This window comes from Elephas maximus, chromosome 3 (assembly GCF_024166365.1).
Source record: "Elephas maximus indicus isolate mEleMax1 chromosome 3, mEleMax1 primary haplotype, whole genome shotgun sequence".
Classification (NCBI taxonomy): domain Eukaryota; kingdom Metazoa; phylum Chordata; class Mammalia; order Proboscidea; family Elephantidae; genus Elephas; species Elephas maximus.
The window spans coordinates 197281925-197298522 of NC_064821.1; the positions used below are offsets into that span (position 1 = coordinate 197281925).

The following is a 16598-nucleotide window of genomic DNA, read 5'->3' on the forward strand; positions in this document are numbered from 1 at the left end:
CCCTTGTATTCCTATTTTGCTGAGAGTTTTTATCATGAATGAGTGTTGAACTTTGTCAAAAGCCTTTCTGCATCAATTGATAAAATCATGTGATTCTTGTCTTTTGTTTTATTTATTTGGTGGATTAGATTAATTGTTTTCTAATGTTGAACCATCCCTGCATACCTGGTATGAATCCCACTTGGTCATGGTGAATTATTTTTTTGATATGTTGTTGAATTCTATTGGCTAGAATTTTGTTGAGGATTTTTGCATCTATATTCATGAGGGATATAGGTCTATAATTTTCTTTTCTTGTGGTGTCTTTACCTGGTTTTCGTATAAGCAATATGGTGGCTTCATAGAATGAATTTGTTCTGAAATACCTTTAGTAGTAGTGGTGTTAACTCTTCTCTGAAAGTTTGGTAGAAATCTGCAGTGAAGCCGTCCGGACCAGGGCTTTTTTTGTTGGGAGTTTTTTGATTACCTTTTCAATCTCTTCTTTTGTTATGGGTCTATTTAGTTGTTCTACCTCTATTCGTAGTAGTTTAGGTAGGTAGTGTGTTTCTAGGAATTCATCCATTTCTTCTAGGTTTTCAAATTTGTTTGGGTATAGTTTTTCATAGTAATCTGATATGATTCTTTTAATTTCAGTTGGGTCTGTTGTAATATCGCCCATTTCATTTCTTATTTGGGTTATTTGCTTCCTCTCCTGTTTTTCTTCTGTCAGTTTGGCCGATGGTTAATCAATTTTGTTGATTTTTTCAAAAAAGCAGCTTTTGGTCTTGTTAATTCTTTCAATTTTTTTTCTGTTTTCTATTTCATTTAGTTCAGTTCTTTCTATTTGTTCAAGTTGTAGGGATAGTTCTTTGATTTTGGCCCTTTCTTCTTTTTGGATGTGTGCTTTTATTGATATAAATTGGCCTCTGAGCACCGCTCTTGCTGTGTCCCAAAGGTTCTGATAGGAAGTGTTTTCATTCTCATTGGATTCTATGAATTTCTTTATCCCATCCTTAACGTCTTCTATTTCCAGTCTTTTTTGAGCAGGGTATTGTTCAGTTTCCAAGTGTTTGATTTCTTTTCCCTGCTTTTACTGTTACTGATTTCCACTTTTATGGCCTTATGATCAGAGAAGATGCTTTGTAATATTTCCGTGTTTTGGATTCTGCTAAGGCTTGCTTTATGACCTAATATGTGGTCTATTCTAGAGAATGTTCCATGTGCATTAGAAAAGAAAGTATAGTTGGTTGCTGTTGGGTGGAGTGTTCTGCATATGTCTATTAGGTCAAGTTGGTTGATTGTGGCATTTAGATCTTCCGTGTCTTTATTGAGCTTCTTTCTGGATGTCCTGTCCTTCACCAAAAGTGGTGTGTTGAAGTCTCCTACTATTATTGTGGAGCTGTCTATCTCACTTTTCAACACTGAGAGAGTTTGTTTTATGTATCCTGCAGCCCTGTCATTGGGTGCATAAATATTTAATACGGTTATATCTTCTTAGTGTATTGTCCCTCTAATCATTATATAAGTGTCCTTCTTTATTGTTTATGATGGGTTTAACTTTAGTCTATTTTGTCAGAAATTCATATGGCCACTCCTGCTCTTTTTTGATTGTTGTTTGCTTGATATATTTTTTTCCAGCCTTTGAGTTGTAGTTTATTTGTGTCTCTAAGTCTAAGGTGTGTCTCTTGTAGGCAGCATATAGAAGGATCTTGTTTGTTAATCCATTCTGCCACTCTCTGTCTCTTTATTGGTGCATTTAGTCCATTTACATTCAGGGTAATTATGGATAGGTATGAATTTAGTGCTATCATTTTGATGTCTTTTTTGTGTGTTGACAGCTTCTTTTTCCCACTTGATTTTATGTGCTCAGTAGATTTTCTTTATATATTGCCCTTTCCTCATATTTGTTGTCAATGATTTTGTTTCTGTTGAGTCTGTATTTTTCCCTTGTATTTTATTTTGACGAGTAGGATAATTTGTCTCCTTTGTGGTTACCTTATTATTTACCCTTGTTTTTCTAAATTTATAACTTTTATTTCTTTGTATCACTGTATCTTTCTCTCTATATGGAAGGTGTATGGTTACATTTCTTAGTCCCTCTTTATTATTTTAATGTTGTCTTCTTTTATATAATAACATCACCATTGGGATGTTAGGCTTTTTTTTTTTTTTTTTAATCTTGCTTTGTTTGCTCCGGGAATGGTGCCTGAGGGCTCCCCACGATTCAGGTCGGATAACTCCTCTCCACTTCTGAACGGTCTCTTCCTTCCCCTGCCCCTCAGTTTGTTGTCTAAGCTTGCCCTTGATGATCAGGGCCCCCAGCTTGTCACAAATATACTCGTTTCACTTGTTTTTTTGGGTCTTTGTTGTAAAGAGGGCTTGAGGGAAGCATCTGTCTATTCCGCCATCTTGGCTCCACCTCCCTAATTTTTTTTTTAATACATAAAATGAGATTAGAAGTGATGAATTCTATCACTTTTTTGAACTGTAATTTTATGTACTATGATAAATGGTGTGATTTTTTTCTGATACACATGGTAGCAACATTGAGAACCAAGAAATTAGTAGGCCTGACTTCTCCTTTAAAAAACAAATAAACAAAAAACTATTTTTGATTGTGAGGGAGAAGGAGGGTTGTTATGAATTGAATTATGTCCCCCCAAAATACGTGTTATTAATCCTAACCTGTATGCCTGTAGTTATAACCCTATTTGGTAATGTGTTGTCTTTGTTATGTTAATGAGGCAGGATTAGTGTTGTGTTTATCTTGAACCAATCTCTTTTGAGATATAAAAGAGGCTAAACAAGCCAGCAGAGCAGAAATGGGTCAAGAGAGATGCCAAGCCCCATGGAGATCACTAAAGAGCAGAAGTTTAGAAGAGATAAATACCTTCCTCCAAGCTGACAGAGAAAGAAAGTCTTCTCCTGGAGCAGGCACCCTGAATTTGGATCTCTAGCCTCCTAAACAGTGAGAAAATAAATTTCCGTTTGTTAAAGCCTCCCGTTGAGGCTATTTCTGTTACAGCAGCATTAGATAACTAAGACTAGGGGACATAAGAGTAAAAGAAATAACATGTCCCAAGAAACAAACCAAAAGAGAAAGGGGGAAAAAAAAGAGGGGGACATGACATTTGAGTCCAAACAAAGAAGGGACTTAACTTTCTTGCTCCCTCTTTCAGAATATTTTAAAACTATCATCTCATTTTTAGGAAAAAAAAAACTATGATTTCCTTTAAATGAAAAAAAAAAATGCTGTTCTGATCTGCTTGTCTGCACAGTTCTGCTTGTCTGTATATTCATGCCACCACTTTCAGGACTACAAGTGCAATTTTCAATGATGATCATAACAGTATTGTCATAGAAAATGAAGCCAGAAAACTTGGGGCTTGAAATCAATTCCACAAACTAGCAGTTAAAAAATTTAGTGCAATTTAGCTAGCGACTCTACCCTCCCCACGCTTGCATCATTTGCAAAGCTGGAAATATTGATAATACCTGCTTGTAAGTTTGTTGGGAGAATCAAGTAAGATAATTTATGCTGGCAAGTAGTAGGTGCTACAGGAATACAATTTAACCTTGTTGATGGCTATGATTATCTGCACAATAATTACATGTCTAATACCTAAAGTTGATTCCTTACACATAAGAGTATCAGTTTGTTGAGTTCAACAAAGGGCTAAAATCACAAACGAGCTTTAGCTCTATAGGGTCACAGTTCCCCTTCAGCAGCCTTGTAGCTACTCACAGACCAAGATCCTTAAAAATGGTTAGGAACACTTCTGAAACTGACCCAGGCTCAGTACTCATTGAAGAGCTGAACTCCTCTTCTGACAAGGGGCCACCAGACCACAATGCTCTTCCAAAGATGTCCCAAAGAGAACCCAGGTGAAGATATATGGCGTTTTAAGTAATGCATGTCAGCCTTACTGAGTTATTGGGAGGGTCCTGATCAAAGACTGGCCCAGAGCAGAAGTTCAATTAATATCCAGTTCCTGTCTTCTTCTCTGTTAGGAGAGCTCAGATTACTAAAGTCCTCATCACAGCGTAATCACATTTGATCACCACAGTTCATACCCACCGGTTAGTATGCAAGCTTTGATCTTCTTGTTTGTGTTATTACAAAGACACCTTCCAAAAATCCAAAGCTGTTGCTATTGAGTCGATTCTGACTCATGGAAAGCCTACAGGACACAGCAAAACTGTCCCATAGAGATTGCAAGGAGTGGCTAGTGGATTCGAATCACTGACCTTTTGGTTCGCAGCTAAGCTGTTAACCAGTGTGCCACCAGGGCTCCAAAGACACCTTCAGTTACTTTTAAATACCATAACACATACATTTTTATTAGTAGAAATTAAAAGAATTACAGGATAAAAAAGAAGTATGGGATGAAAACTTTGAAATAAATGACTGTATTTCTTTTAGTTTCAAGTTACTAAAAGTTATTACATACACAAAAAAGCAAATTTAACTGTTAATGGTTTCAATTTTGAGCTAGGTTGGATTTTGTGTGTGTCCGACTGTGTTTAGTTTAACCAGTATTTATTGATCATCTTAGTATATATCAGACAGTTGGTGACACAAAGAGGAGAAATAATACATTATCCCCCCCTCAAGATTCTTTCAACACAGGGTGGGAACACAGAGAAGCAAACAGAAAATGTCAATATAATATGACACATGCTAGGACATAGGAATACATAAGGTGTTACAGAAATGCCCAAAGGCGAGCATTTGCCCTTTCTGTGTTGGGCAACAAAAGTTTCCCCATGAAGATGAAGCCCGGGCATGACCATTTGAAGGAAATATAGCGGACAGCAAAGTGAGAAACGTGGGAATAGCATTTCAGAACGTGAGAAGATAATGAACAAATGTATTAAGTCATGAAACAATATGCTGTGTGAGGAGGGATTGGAAGTAGGGGGACCTGAAACTGTCAGATATTTCTGGAACAGTAAGGTAAGAGGCAGGGACTGACAGGAAATAAGGTTGCAGAAGGTCCTTGAGGATCAAGAAAAAGAATTTGGACTTCATCCTATGAGTGATGGATGATCGCTGGAGTATTTTAAGAGAGGAATGTTTCTGGCTTCAGGTAGCATAAAACGTTAAACAAAATGACTTAAGATATAAGAAATTTGTAACAAGATTCTGTAATTGGGACAAGACAGTTAAATCATTGGTTCAATGATGTCTTCCATGAAACATTCCTCTTACCATCCTCAACCCAGCTCTACCTCCCCTCACTCCAAATGAAAACATAAACAAACATAGTCAGAAAACAAAAACAAACAGGCATTTCGTCCTGGACATTTTTTTTATTACCAGAGGGAAAAAAAATGTTTTTTATATTTTTTTATTTCCCTACGCAAGCCTCTCTATTTCGGCACCATTAACTAGAAATGGGTCATACAAGTACTCGTCAAACAACTGCTGAAAAAGGTTGGAATTTGGGGTCTACCTGGATAATCCAGGGTAATCTTTTTAACCTCAAGATTCTTAATTTAATCACATCTACAAAAACTTAATCATGTAAGGTCATATTTACAGGTTCTAGGTCTTAGGCCTTCATGTCTTTGGGGCCACCGTTCAGCTCATCACCATAGTCAAGAAAAGTCTATGAAGTGACCTTTATGGGATTTTTTTTTTTTAGCCTAAAGAAACACAATAAAAAATTTAGTTTGCATTCATATTCATATTACAAATTTAAACTGCACTAATCATTAGAATTTTCAAGGATATCCACTTCTGTTCTAGACAACGATTATGTTCCTAAATGTTGGCATTTTCTTATTTTATTCAGAACATGTTCTACATTCTACTTTGGTGAGTAGCTTCTGAGGTCTTAAAAGCCTTTGAGCGGCGTTTAAAATACTTCACTGGTCTCACCCATTTAAGAGCAAGGGAGAATGAAGAAACTAAAGACACAAGGAAAGATTAGTTCAAAGGACTAATGGACCACAACTACCACGGCCTCCTCCAGGCTGAGCCTGGTACAACCAGATGGTACCCGGCTACCACCACTGACTGCTCCAAAAGGAATCACAATAGAGGGTTCTGGACAGGGCTGGAGAAAAACATAGAACAAAATCTTTGCTCACAAAAAAAGACCAAACTTACTGACCTGACAAGGACCAGAGAAATCCCGAGAGTGTCACCCCCAGACACTGTTTCAGCTTAGTAATGAAGTCACTCCTGAGGTTCACACTTCATACAAAGATTAGACAGGCCCATAAAACAAAATGAGACTAAAGAGGCATGTCAGCCCAGGGGCAAGGACTAGAAGGCAGGAGGGAGCAGGAAAGCTGGTAATGGGGAGCACAAACTCGAGAGGGGAGAGTGTTGAAATGTCGTGGGGTTGTTAATCGATGTTGTAGAACAGTTTGTATCCTGGCTGTTTGATGAGAAGCTGATTTGTTCTGTAAATCTTCATCTAACGTACAAAAAAAAAACACAGAAGTTCAGTAAAAAAAGGAACACAAACAGAGGATGTGGTATGGGTGAATTTTTTCACAAGACCTTTCTGTCTGTATCTGATAACAAATCAGCTAGCTGTTCAAGGAGTTAGCTGTTAGAAGCCATCATCTGATCGGGTCTAAAAGTTACGTATATGTCGCTAACCAAATGGTTTGTTTTGGTGATTTTTTTTATTTTAACTTTTTTTTTTCTCCTTTGGCTTTAAAAAAAATTGCAACAGAGTATAAGAAATCACACAAGCAAAATTCAAGTCAGTTAATTTATTGAAACATTCAGTCAAAATGGCTCTAAGGCATCACATATCAGTTGTCTTCTAGCCTTTGTACCATGGACACTTGGAATGTGCAAGACTTTCCTCCTCAGAAAACTGTCTCTGCCAAATAGTCACTCTGGGAACCCTCCAAACCTAAAACTTTTTTTCCTCTCTCTCTCTCTTTGACCTATAAAAACAAACCCATTGCCATCGAGTCAAATCTGACTCATAGCAACCCCATAGGACAGAGTAGAACTGCCCCATAGAGTTTCCAAGGAGTGGCTGATGTATTCGAACTGCTGACCTTCTGGTTAGCAGCCAAGATCTTAACCACCACATCACCAGGGCTCCTTTGATCTGTAGGCCCTGAGATATACCTGAACTACTTACTGATCTTTAAGACCTGTAGACATTTTTCAGGTATCCAGACTATGGCTCACTGTCTATGGTCATGAGGCACTTACGCCTGAATGGGAAAATTTTATCAACTTGATGAATTAAATATTCATCAGAAAGTTATTTTTTATAAGGATAATGTGTTTATCTTTTTTTAAATGTAAACACCTGGCTTATTTTTTTTTCTTTTTTGTTGTGCTTTAGGTGAAGATTTGCAGGGCAGATTGGTTTCTCATTGAACAGTTCGTACATGTATTGTTTTGTGACACTGGCTGCCATCCCAGCAACATGTTAGCACTCTCCCCTTCTCAATCTTAGGTTCCCCATTTCCATTCATCAAAGTTATACCAGTTCCCAGGAGATAAAGTTCAAATTCATTCAAATAATATTTAAAGTTCCTCCCAATTTGGGCTCTATCTACCAACACCTTATACACTAGAGCAGTGGTTTGCAAACTGTTTCCATAAAAGGCAAGAGAGTAAACATTTTAGGATCCATAGGCTATTCAGTTTCTGTTGGAACTACTCAACTCTGTCTTTGTAGTATGAACACAGAGAGCCATAACCAATATGTAAATAGATGGACACGACTGTGTTTTAGTAACACTTTATTTGTGGGAAAAAAAAGTTGGCATGTTCTGCAGCGTCTGTTGAACAGAATTCTCAGTGAACTTCAATTTGTCTCAGTCAACATTTTCAAGTATTTTTTTTTTAATTTTGTTTTCATATCGATAAGACTCATTGACTTTTCATTGCTTTTGCCATTTCCTCAATTCACAAAATAAATCAAAGGTTCAAATGTAACTCATTTATGAATGGAATTAAACGTCAGACACTGAAGAAAAACTATTTTCTTGATGGATGCTCTAAGATACCGTTTCCCAAACAGTGAAATTTTGGAACTCCTGTAAAAAAGTATAAAAAACTAAAACAAACCCATTGACGAAGGGTCAATGTGAACTCATGGCGATCCCATGTGTTTCAGAGTAGAACTGGTCCATAAGGTTTTCTTGGCTAGAATCTTTATGAAAGCAGATCTCTAGGTCTTATTTTTGCAGAACCAGTTGGTGTGTTTGAACCAACAACCTTCAGGTTAGCAGCTGATTGCAAACCATTTGAAGCACTCAGGGACAAAGTATGAATCTCCCAATGAAAGAAGTGGCATTTTCTCCCCTTCTGGTCCAAACTGCTTATAGTATAGTGTTGGCCTACAGAGCATCTGCGGGGTGCTAGATAAAAAGTGGCCAAACCTGGCAGGTTTTAGGGGTTGCAGGGCTTGGCAGAATTGGCAGAGGTGGCCAAAGACAATATGCTATTCAGACATGTTGCGGAGCATATTTCGCAATCCCTGAAGACTGATGTATGCTTTTATTCATATCTTTGCTCCATCACTTACGTTGTCATCATTTGTGTAGCCTGAGGTTTATCTGAGATCACAGAGAAATTGGAGATTGCTGTTTCTAGCTTTTATTCCTACCCTAAAGGTAAGATCTCAGTCCACTCCAATGCCTCCTGAATACATCAGTCTTCAGGAAGTGTCAAATATGCTCCCCAACATGTCTGAATAGCATATTGTCTTTGGCCACCACTGCCAACTCTGCCAAGCCCTGCAACCCCTAAAACCTGCCAGGTTTGGCCACTTTTATCTAGGATGCACAAAAAAAATTAGTAAATCTATTTTGTGGACTCAATAAAGCCTTCATAGTCTTGACTCTTGAAAAATAAATAGGAGTTCCCCAGGAAGAAATGGAGCAGAAAAGGATGTTATAGGGCCATAGGTTAAACCGAAAACGGTGACATGGCTGGAGTGAGAGACAGTGTGGTAAATATGGGAGAGGGAGTAGGAGATAAAGCTGGAACAGTGGACATGTCCCAGACCAGGGAATATTTTTTTGTTTCTTAACCATAGGAACGTGGACCGTGGTAGGCTGATAATGACTCAAAAATATACACCTGTGTCTTAATCCCCAGAACCTGGGGATGTTACCTTATTTGAAAAAAAGCGATTAATTTAAGAATCTCAAAATGGAGAAATTATCCTGGATTATCTAGGTAAGCCCTAAATGCCATCACGTGTCTTTATAAGGAAAAGACAGACGGAGATTTGACATGCTAAAAAGAAAACAAAATGAACATGGAGGAGAAAGAGATTTAAAGATGCTGGCTTTGCCCTGGCCTGAACAGCTTCACTGGAGAGTTCTACCAAACTTTCAGAGAATAGTTAACACCACTACTACTAAAGGTATCTCAGAGCATAGAAAAGGATGGAATACTCCCAAACTCATTCTACGAAACCAGCATAACCCTGAGACCAAAAACAGGGGAAAAAAAAAAATTACAGACCTATATCCCTCATTAACTTAGACCCAAAAATCCTCAACGAAATTCTAGCCAATAGAATTCAACAACATATCAAAAAAATAATTCACCATGACCAAGTTGGATTCATACCAGCTATGCAGGGATGGCCCAACATTAGAAAAACTATCAATGTAATCCATCATATAAATAAAACAAAAGAAAAGAGCCACGTGATCTTATCAATTGATGCAGAAAAGGCATTTGACAAAGTCCAACACCCATTTATGATAAAAACTCTCAGCAAAATAGGAATAGAAGGAAAATTCCTCAACATAATGGGCATTTTTACAAAGCCAACAGCCAACATCATTCTAAATGGAGACAGCCTAAAAGCATTCCCCTTGAGAACAGGAACCAGACAAGGATGCCTTTTATCACCACTCTTATTCAACATTGTGCTGGAGGTCCTAGCCAGAGCAATTAGGCAAGATAAAGAAATAAATGGCATCCAGGCTGGCAAGGAAGAAGTCAAAGTATCTCTATTTGCTGATGACATGATCTAATACACAGAAAACTCTAAGGAATCCTCCAGAAAACTACTGAAACTAATAGAAGAGTTCAGCAGAGTACCAGGATACAAGATAAACATACAAAAATCAGTTGGATTCCTCTACACCAACAAAGAGAACGTCAAAGAGAAAATCATCAAATCAATATCATTTATAGTAGCCCCCAAGAAGATAAAATACTCAGGAATAAATCTAACCAGAGATGTAAAAGATTTATACAAAGAAACTACAAGACACTACTGCAAGAAACCAAAAGAGACCTACATAAGTGGAAAAACATATACCTTGGCCATGGATAGGAAGACTCAACATTGTAAAAATATCTATTCTACCAAAAGCAATCTGTACATTTAATGCAATTCTGATCCAAATTCCAATGACATTTTTTAATGAGATGGAGAAAAAAAATCACCAGCTTCATATGGAAGGGAAAGAGGCTCCAGAGAAGTAAACAATTACTGAAAAAGAAGAACAAGGTGGAAGGCCTCATGCTACCTGATTTTAGAATATATTATAACACCACAATAGTTAAAACAGCTTGGTATTGGTACAACAACAGATACATAGACCAATGGAACAGAATTGAGAATCCAGACATAAATCCATCCACATATGAACAGCTGATATTTGACAAAGGCCCAAAGTTTGGTTAAATGGGGAAAAGACAGTCTCTTTAACAAATGGTGCTGGCATGACTGGATATACATCTGCAAAAAAATGAAACAAGAGCCATACCTCACTCCATGCACAAAAACTAACTCAAAATGGATCAAAGACCTAAATATAAAGTCTAAAAGGATAAAGATTACGGAAGAAAAAATAGGGACAATGCTAGGAGCCTTAATAAATGGCATAAACAGTATACAAAACAGTACTAACAGTGGACAAACACCAGAAGAGAAACTAGATAACTGGGAGCTCCTAAAAATCAAACACCTATGCTCATCCAAAGACTTCACCAAAAAAGTAAAAATATTACCTACAGACTGGGAAAAAGTTTTTAGCTATGACATTTCCTGTCAGTGTCTGATCTCTAAAATTTATGTGATACTGCAAAAACTTAACAACAAAAAGACAAATAACTCAATTAAAAAAATGGGCAAAAGAAATGAACAGACACTTCACTAAAGAAGACATCCAGGTAGCTAACAGATACATGAGGAAATGCTCATGATCATTAGCCATTACAGAAATGCAAATCAAAACTACAATGAGATTCCATCTCACTCCAACAAGGCTGGTATTAATCCAAAAAACAAAATAATAAATGTTGGAGAGGTTATGGAGAGACTGGCACACTTATACACTGTTGGTGGGAATGTAAAATGGTACAGACACTTTAGAAATCTATTTGGCACTTCCTCAAAAAGCTGGAAATAGAACTTTCATATGATGCAGCAATGCCACTCCTTTGAATATATCCTAGAGAAATAAGAGCCTTTACAAGAACAGATATATGCATACCCATGTTCACTGCAGCACTGTTTACAATAGCAAAAAGATGGAAGCAACCAAGGTACCCATCAATGGATGAATGGCTCAATAAATAGGGCATATTCACACAATGGAATATCATACATCGATAAAGAACAATGATGAATCCGTGAAGCATTTCATAACATGGAGGAATCTGGAAGGCATTATGTTGAGTGAAATTAGTCAGTTGCAAAAGGACAAATATTGTATGAGACCACTATTATAAGAACTCAAGAAGTAGTTTAAACAGAGAAGAAAATATTCTCTGATGGTTACAAAAGTTAGGAGGGTGAGAGAGCAGTATTCACTAACTAGATAGTAGACAAGAATTATTTTAGGTGAAGGGAAAGACAACACAGAGTACAGGAGAGGTCAGCACAACTGGACTAAACCAAAAGCAAAGAAGTTTCCTGACTAAACCAAACACTTCGAAGGCCAGAGTAGCAGAAGCAGGGATTTGGGGACCATGGTTTCAGGGGACATCTTGGTCAATTGGCATAATAAAATCTATTAAGAAAATTTGGAGAGTGGCGTTTGGGGTCTTAAACGCTAGCAAGCAGCCATCTAAGATGCATCAATTGGTCTCAACCCACATGGAGCAAAGGAGAAAGAAGAACACTAAAGACACAAGGTAATTATGAGCCCAAGAGTCACAAAGGGCCACATAAATCAGAGACTACATCAGCCTGAGGCCAAAAAACTAGATGGTGCCTGGCTACAACTGATGACTGCCCTGACAGGGTACACAACAGATAATCCCTGGTGGAGCAGGAGAGCAGTGGGATGCAGACCTCAAATTCTCTTTAAAAAGACCAGACTTAATGGTCTGACTGAGACTAGAAGGACCCCAGAGGTCATGGTCCCCAGACATTCTGTTAGCCCAAGACAGGAACCATTCCCATAGCCAACTCTTCAGACAGGGATTGGACTGGGCTATAAGATAGAAGATGATACTGGTGAGGAGTGAGCTTCTTGGCTCAAGTAGACACATGAGACTATGTGGGCACCTCCTGTCTGGAGATGAGATGAGAAGGCAGAGGGGGACAGAAGCTGGGTTAATGGGCACAGAAATACAGGGTGGAGAGAAGGAATGTGCTGTCTCATTAGGGGGAGAGCAAGGAGTACCTAGCAAGGTATGTATGAGATTTTGTATGAGAGACTGACTTGATTTGTAAACTTTCACTTAGAGCGCAATAAAAAAAAAAAAAGATGCTGGCTTTGAAATTGAACTGATACAGCCACAAATCAAGGAATGCTGGCAGCCACCAGAAGCTGGAAGAGGCAAGGATTGGATTCTCCAGTAGAGCCTGAGAGCAGCTCGGCTGATACCTTGATTTTGGCTCAGTGGTACTGATTTTATACAACTGGCTTCTAGGATTGTGAGAGAATAAGTTTCTGTTGTTTCTGTCACCAATTTAGAAGTAATTTGTTAGAGGAAAGAGAAACTAGTATAGGCGTTTTGTCGTAGAAAAGGAGAATCTTTAAAAGCATTTAAAGAAAGAAGTAACCACCTTCTTTTTTTTGTGACAGATTTTAGAAATAGTATAGAAATTATTTAAGAATTATTGAAAAAAAAACTTGAATGTATTGTGTTCCTGGTGCAGAGATCAGAATGGTTGAGCAATGAAACTGATTTTCTTATGAAGGAAAACCAGAGCCACGTTGGTCTGGTAACTGATTTCAAGGTGAATGCCTAAATCAACTTGGTCCGTCGAGGCTCCCTGACATACTCTTGCTCATGGAGTTATCCAGACTGTTTCCAAATCCAGATTCAACTCTCTCCTCTGTGACCCTAGTTTGGATTAAGACCATCAGATTTTTTCTTTTCTTTAGATGACCACAGGGTCTTTGGGTGGCACAAATGGTTTGCATTCAATTAATAACCTAAAGATTGACAGTTTGAACAGACCCAGCTGCACCACAAAAGGAAGTCCTGACAACCTGTCTGTGTAGATTACATCCAGGAAAACACCATGGAGCATGGAAAACATCATGGGATCTTGATGAGTCTGAATCGACTCATCTGCAGTGGATTTGGTTTTGGTTCTTAGATGATCACAGATTATGTACGAACATTAGCTGTCTTCTGGGACCCTTTTTCAGTCATGGCCTGATCCTGTATGCAGATCAGATAGAGAGGTAACTCAATACTGACTTCCTGCTGATTCAGTTTATTTGACACACCAAAGCTTACTGTACTCTGGAGTGCAAACACTGTCCTTAAAATACACACACACGCACACACACACACACATATACACACACTGAAGAAAAAAATGGTTTATCAGAACCCTGCTCTCCTTGAAGCTCAGAGGTCTTGCAGAATCTGAAAGTCTTCAATGTTGTCATGATGGGAGCCACTTCCACTTGACTTTGTCCATGAGTAATGCAGAAAGGGCAGAATGGTCATGAAATTTAATCATCGAGGTAATGCAGCCTAGTCATAGTAAAGAGGCCAGCTAGGGTATAATTGTTTTTGATATTTGAGGAAGGATTTACATATTTGCAATCGTCATTTGCCTCTGTCAAGCCCCAGCTTTGTCAACTGTTAATTGCTGGGTGAATGCTTCAGGAGATGTTTATACCAAAAGTGATTTCACAGAAGACCCACCTCCATCCAGGAAGTGCTCTCAAGAACTGGTAGCCATAGGCGCTTCTTCTAAGATTGCCTTCTGCCATTGCCACTCTGTGAACCTGAAAGGAGGGAGAATTGGCTGGTGACTCATCTGTCCCCTTTAATACCTTGAATCTTATTCTAAGGGCTATAGTGGTTAAGTGCTCGGCTGCTAGCCAAAATGTTGGCAGTTCAAGTCCACCAGCTGAGAGTCTGACTTAATCGGTAAACTTTCACTTACAGCACAATAAAAAAAAAAAATCTACCAGCTGCACCCTGGAAGCCCTGTGGGGACCTCTCTGTCCTACAAGATTGCTATGAGTCAGAATCGACTCATCAGCAATGGGTTTGGTTTGGTTTTACAGTTGCTCCTGACCCACATATATGTCATCTGGCCAATAAAGTTCTAAGGTTGGAACTCCTTTCAGCTACAGACATTTATAACTAAAAAAATTAAAGAAGTATTTTGCTATCATTTCTCCTTATGGCTAACATTACAGAGATAAGAAACTGTACAGTTTTTTGGTTTTTTTTTTTTGGTCTAGTGAAATAGAAAGCTATAAAAGTTGATAGGCAGAGGCTCAAAATTCTTTCTAAAGTATATAACTTCTTTCTCCTTAAGAGTTAGCATGGTGCAATTTGGACATCAACAATCAAGTTTTCAAGTAAAAAAAAAAAAAAAAAATTTTTTTTCCTAACCAGTGCCATCTTTCCTTGCTATCTTTCTAAATAGGTCATTGTCTAGGCTTTGACAAGGTTACAGTATCCTACAGTCAGTCTCTGGAGAGCCTTACTGATTTTTCTTTCTTCCCTTACAAGACAAACCATGATTCCTGTATTTCTGAAGAACTCAAGATCTAGATTACTGTGAAAGGAGTCTCCAGTGAGGTGAGTCCTACAGGATTTTCTGAAGAGATCTGGGTACCTAGTTGAAAACCACAAAATCACAGAGGGAGAATTAATTATGGAGTTGTCTGGGAGAAGAGGGACTGGCATCAACTATATTTCAGAGAAATGGAAACTGCAGTAGCTTGATTCTAATCCTTTACCTCTCTGCATAGAAAATGGATGTCCTTTAACCCACTACAGGTGGCCTGAACAAAGAAAACTACATTCTAACTGTTTATTGTTAGCTGTCCTTGAGTCAGCTCCAACTCATGGAAACCTTCTGTGTAACAGAACAAAACATTGCCCAGTTCTGTGCCATCTTTATTATCATTGGTATGTTCCAGCCCATTGTTGCAGCCACCGTTCCAGTCCATCTCAAGAAGCGTTTTCCGTCATTTTTGTTGGCCCTCTACTTTATCAAACATGATGTTTTTTCTAGTGATTAGTCTTTCCATTTTGACTCTAGGAAGTTTGACAACTACTTCTCCAGGTGTCTATTAGAGTAGTTGGTATTTAGAAGAGAACTTTGGTTTTGTTGGTAGGAGGATTAGGAGAAATATTGGTGAGTGTGATGGCAACTGAGTAAAAGACAAGATGAGAGAAGCATCATGAAATAGTAAGAAAAAAATAAACCAGGAAAAAATAAGCCCTAGTGGCACAGTGGTTAAGAGCTTGGCTGCTAACCGAAAGGTCAGCAGTTCAAATCCAACAGCTGATCCTTGGAAATCCTATAGGACAATTCTACTGTGTCCTATAGGTTCACTGTGAGTCAGACTCGACTGGATGGCAATGGGTTTTGGTTTTATATATTTATTTTACTAGGTAAATGCATAATTAAAATTGTTTTATCTTCTTGAGGATTGAATATTTTATCGTTACATAGTGAAACTCTACTACTGATACTCTTTTTCTAAAAGATTATTTTAAACTACACTATTATTTTTTTTTTATGATAGCTAAACCTGATTTCATTTACAGTTTACACAATATTTTTTTCTAACTGCTTTTCAACTTTGGAAACCCTGGTGATGTAGTGGTTAAGTGCTACAGCTGCTAACCAAAAGGTCGGCAGCTCGAATCCAGCAGGTGCTCCTTGGAAATTCTACAGGGCAGTTCTACTCTGTCCTATAGGGTCTCTATGAGTCGGAACCGACTCAACGGCAGTGGGTTTTGGGTTTCAACTTCAAATGACCTTATGCTTTGTTTGTATTCTGTCAACAAAACTTTAGTTACATTTTGTTTTCAATCCACATTTGAAAACTTTGTCTTTTAGTTGGAGAGTGTAATCCGTTTATATACATTCAAATACAACGTTCACCATCTATCAATTTTCATAGCCTTCTATTTCACTAGTTAGGTAAACTGAACAGTTTTTTTTTACTCTGTAAATAAGTAATCTCACCCACAAGAAGAACCAGTAACAAAGTGTTCCTTCTTTGCTTTTTTTGAGTTACACGTATCAGCGGCTGAAAGGAGTTCCAACGTTAGAACTTTCTTATCCTGCTGACTTAAGTTATGGTTCAGGAGAAACCTATAGCTCCTTGAGTCAGGCTCCAGGTATCAGTGGGACAGGTGAGTCACCCAGCTAATTCTCTCCTTTCCAGTTCACAGAGTTTTCACTTTATTTTTTTAATATTCTTCAATATCACCA

General features: G+C 38.1%; 1 protein-coding gene across 4 annotated transcripts in view; it reads left to right on the forward strand.

The window, feature by feature from the left end:
• LOC126073821 (myeloid cell nuclear differentiation antigen-like) overlaps positions 1–16598 on the forward strand; it is a 92292-nt gene that overhangs the window by 41897 nt on the left and 33797 nt on the right. For 2 of the 4 annotated variants that reach the window (XR_007516853.1, XR_007516852.1), the window contains exons 4-5: positions 14879–14947; positions 16398–16519. The gene's annotated coding sequence lies outside the window, so the exon portion shown is untranslated. Of the gene's footprint in view, positions 1–14878; positions 15838–16397; positions 16520–16598 lie in introns of those variants that run through there. The other 2 variants (XR_007516854.1, XR_007516855.1) reach the window with 2 other exon arrangements.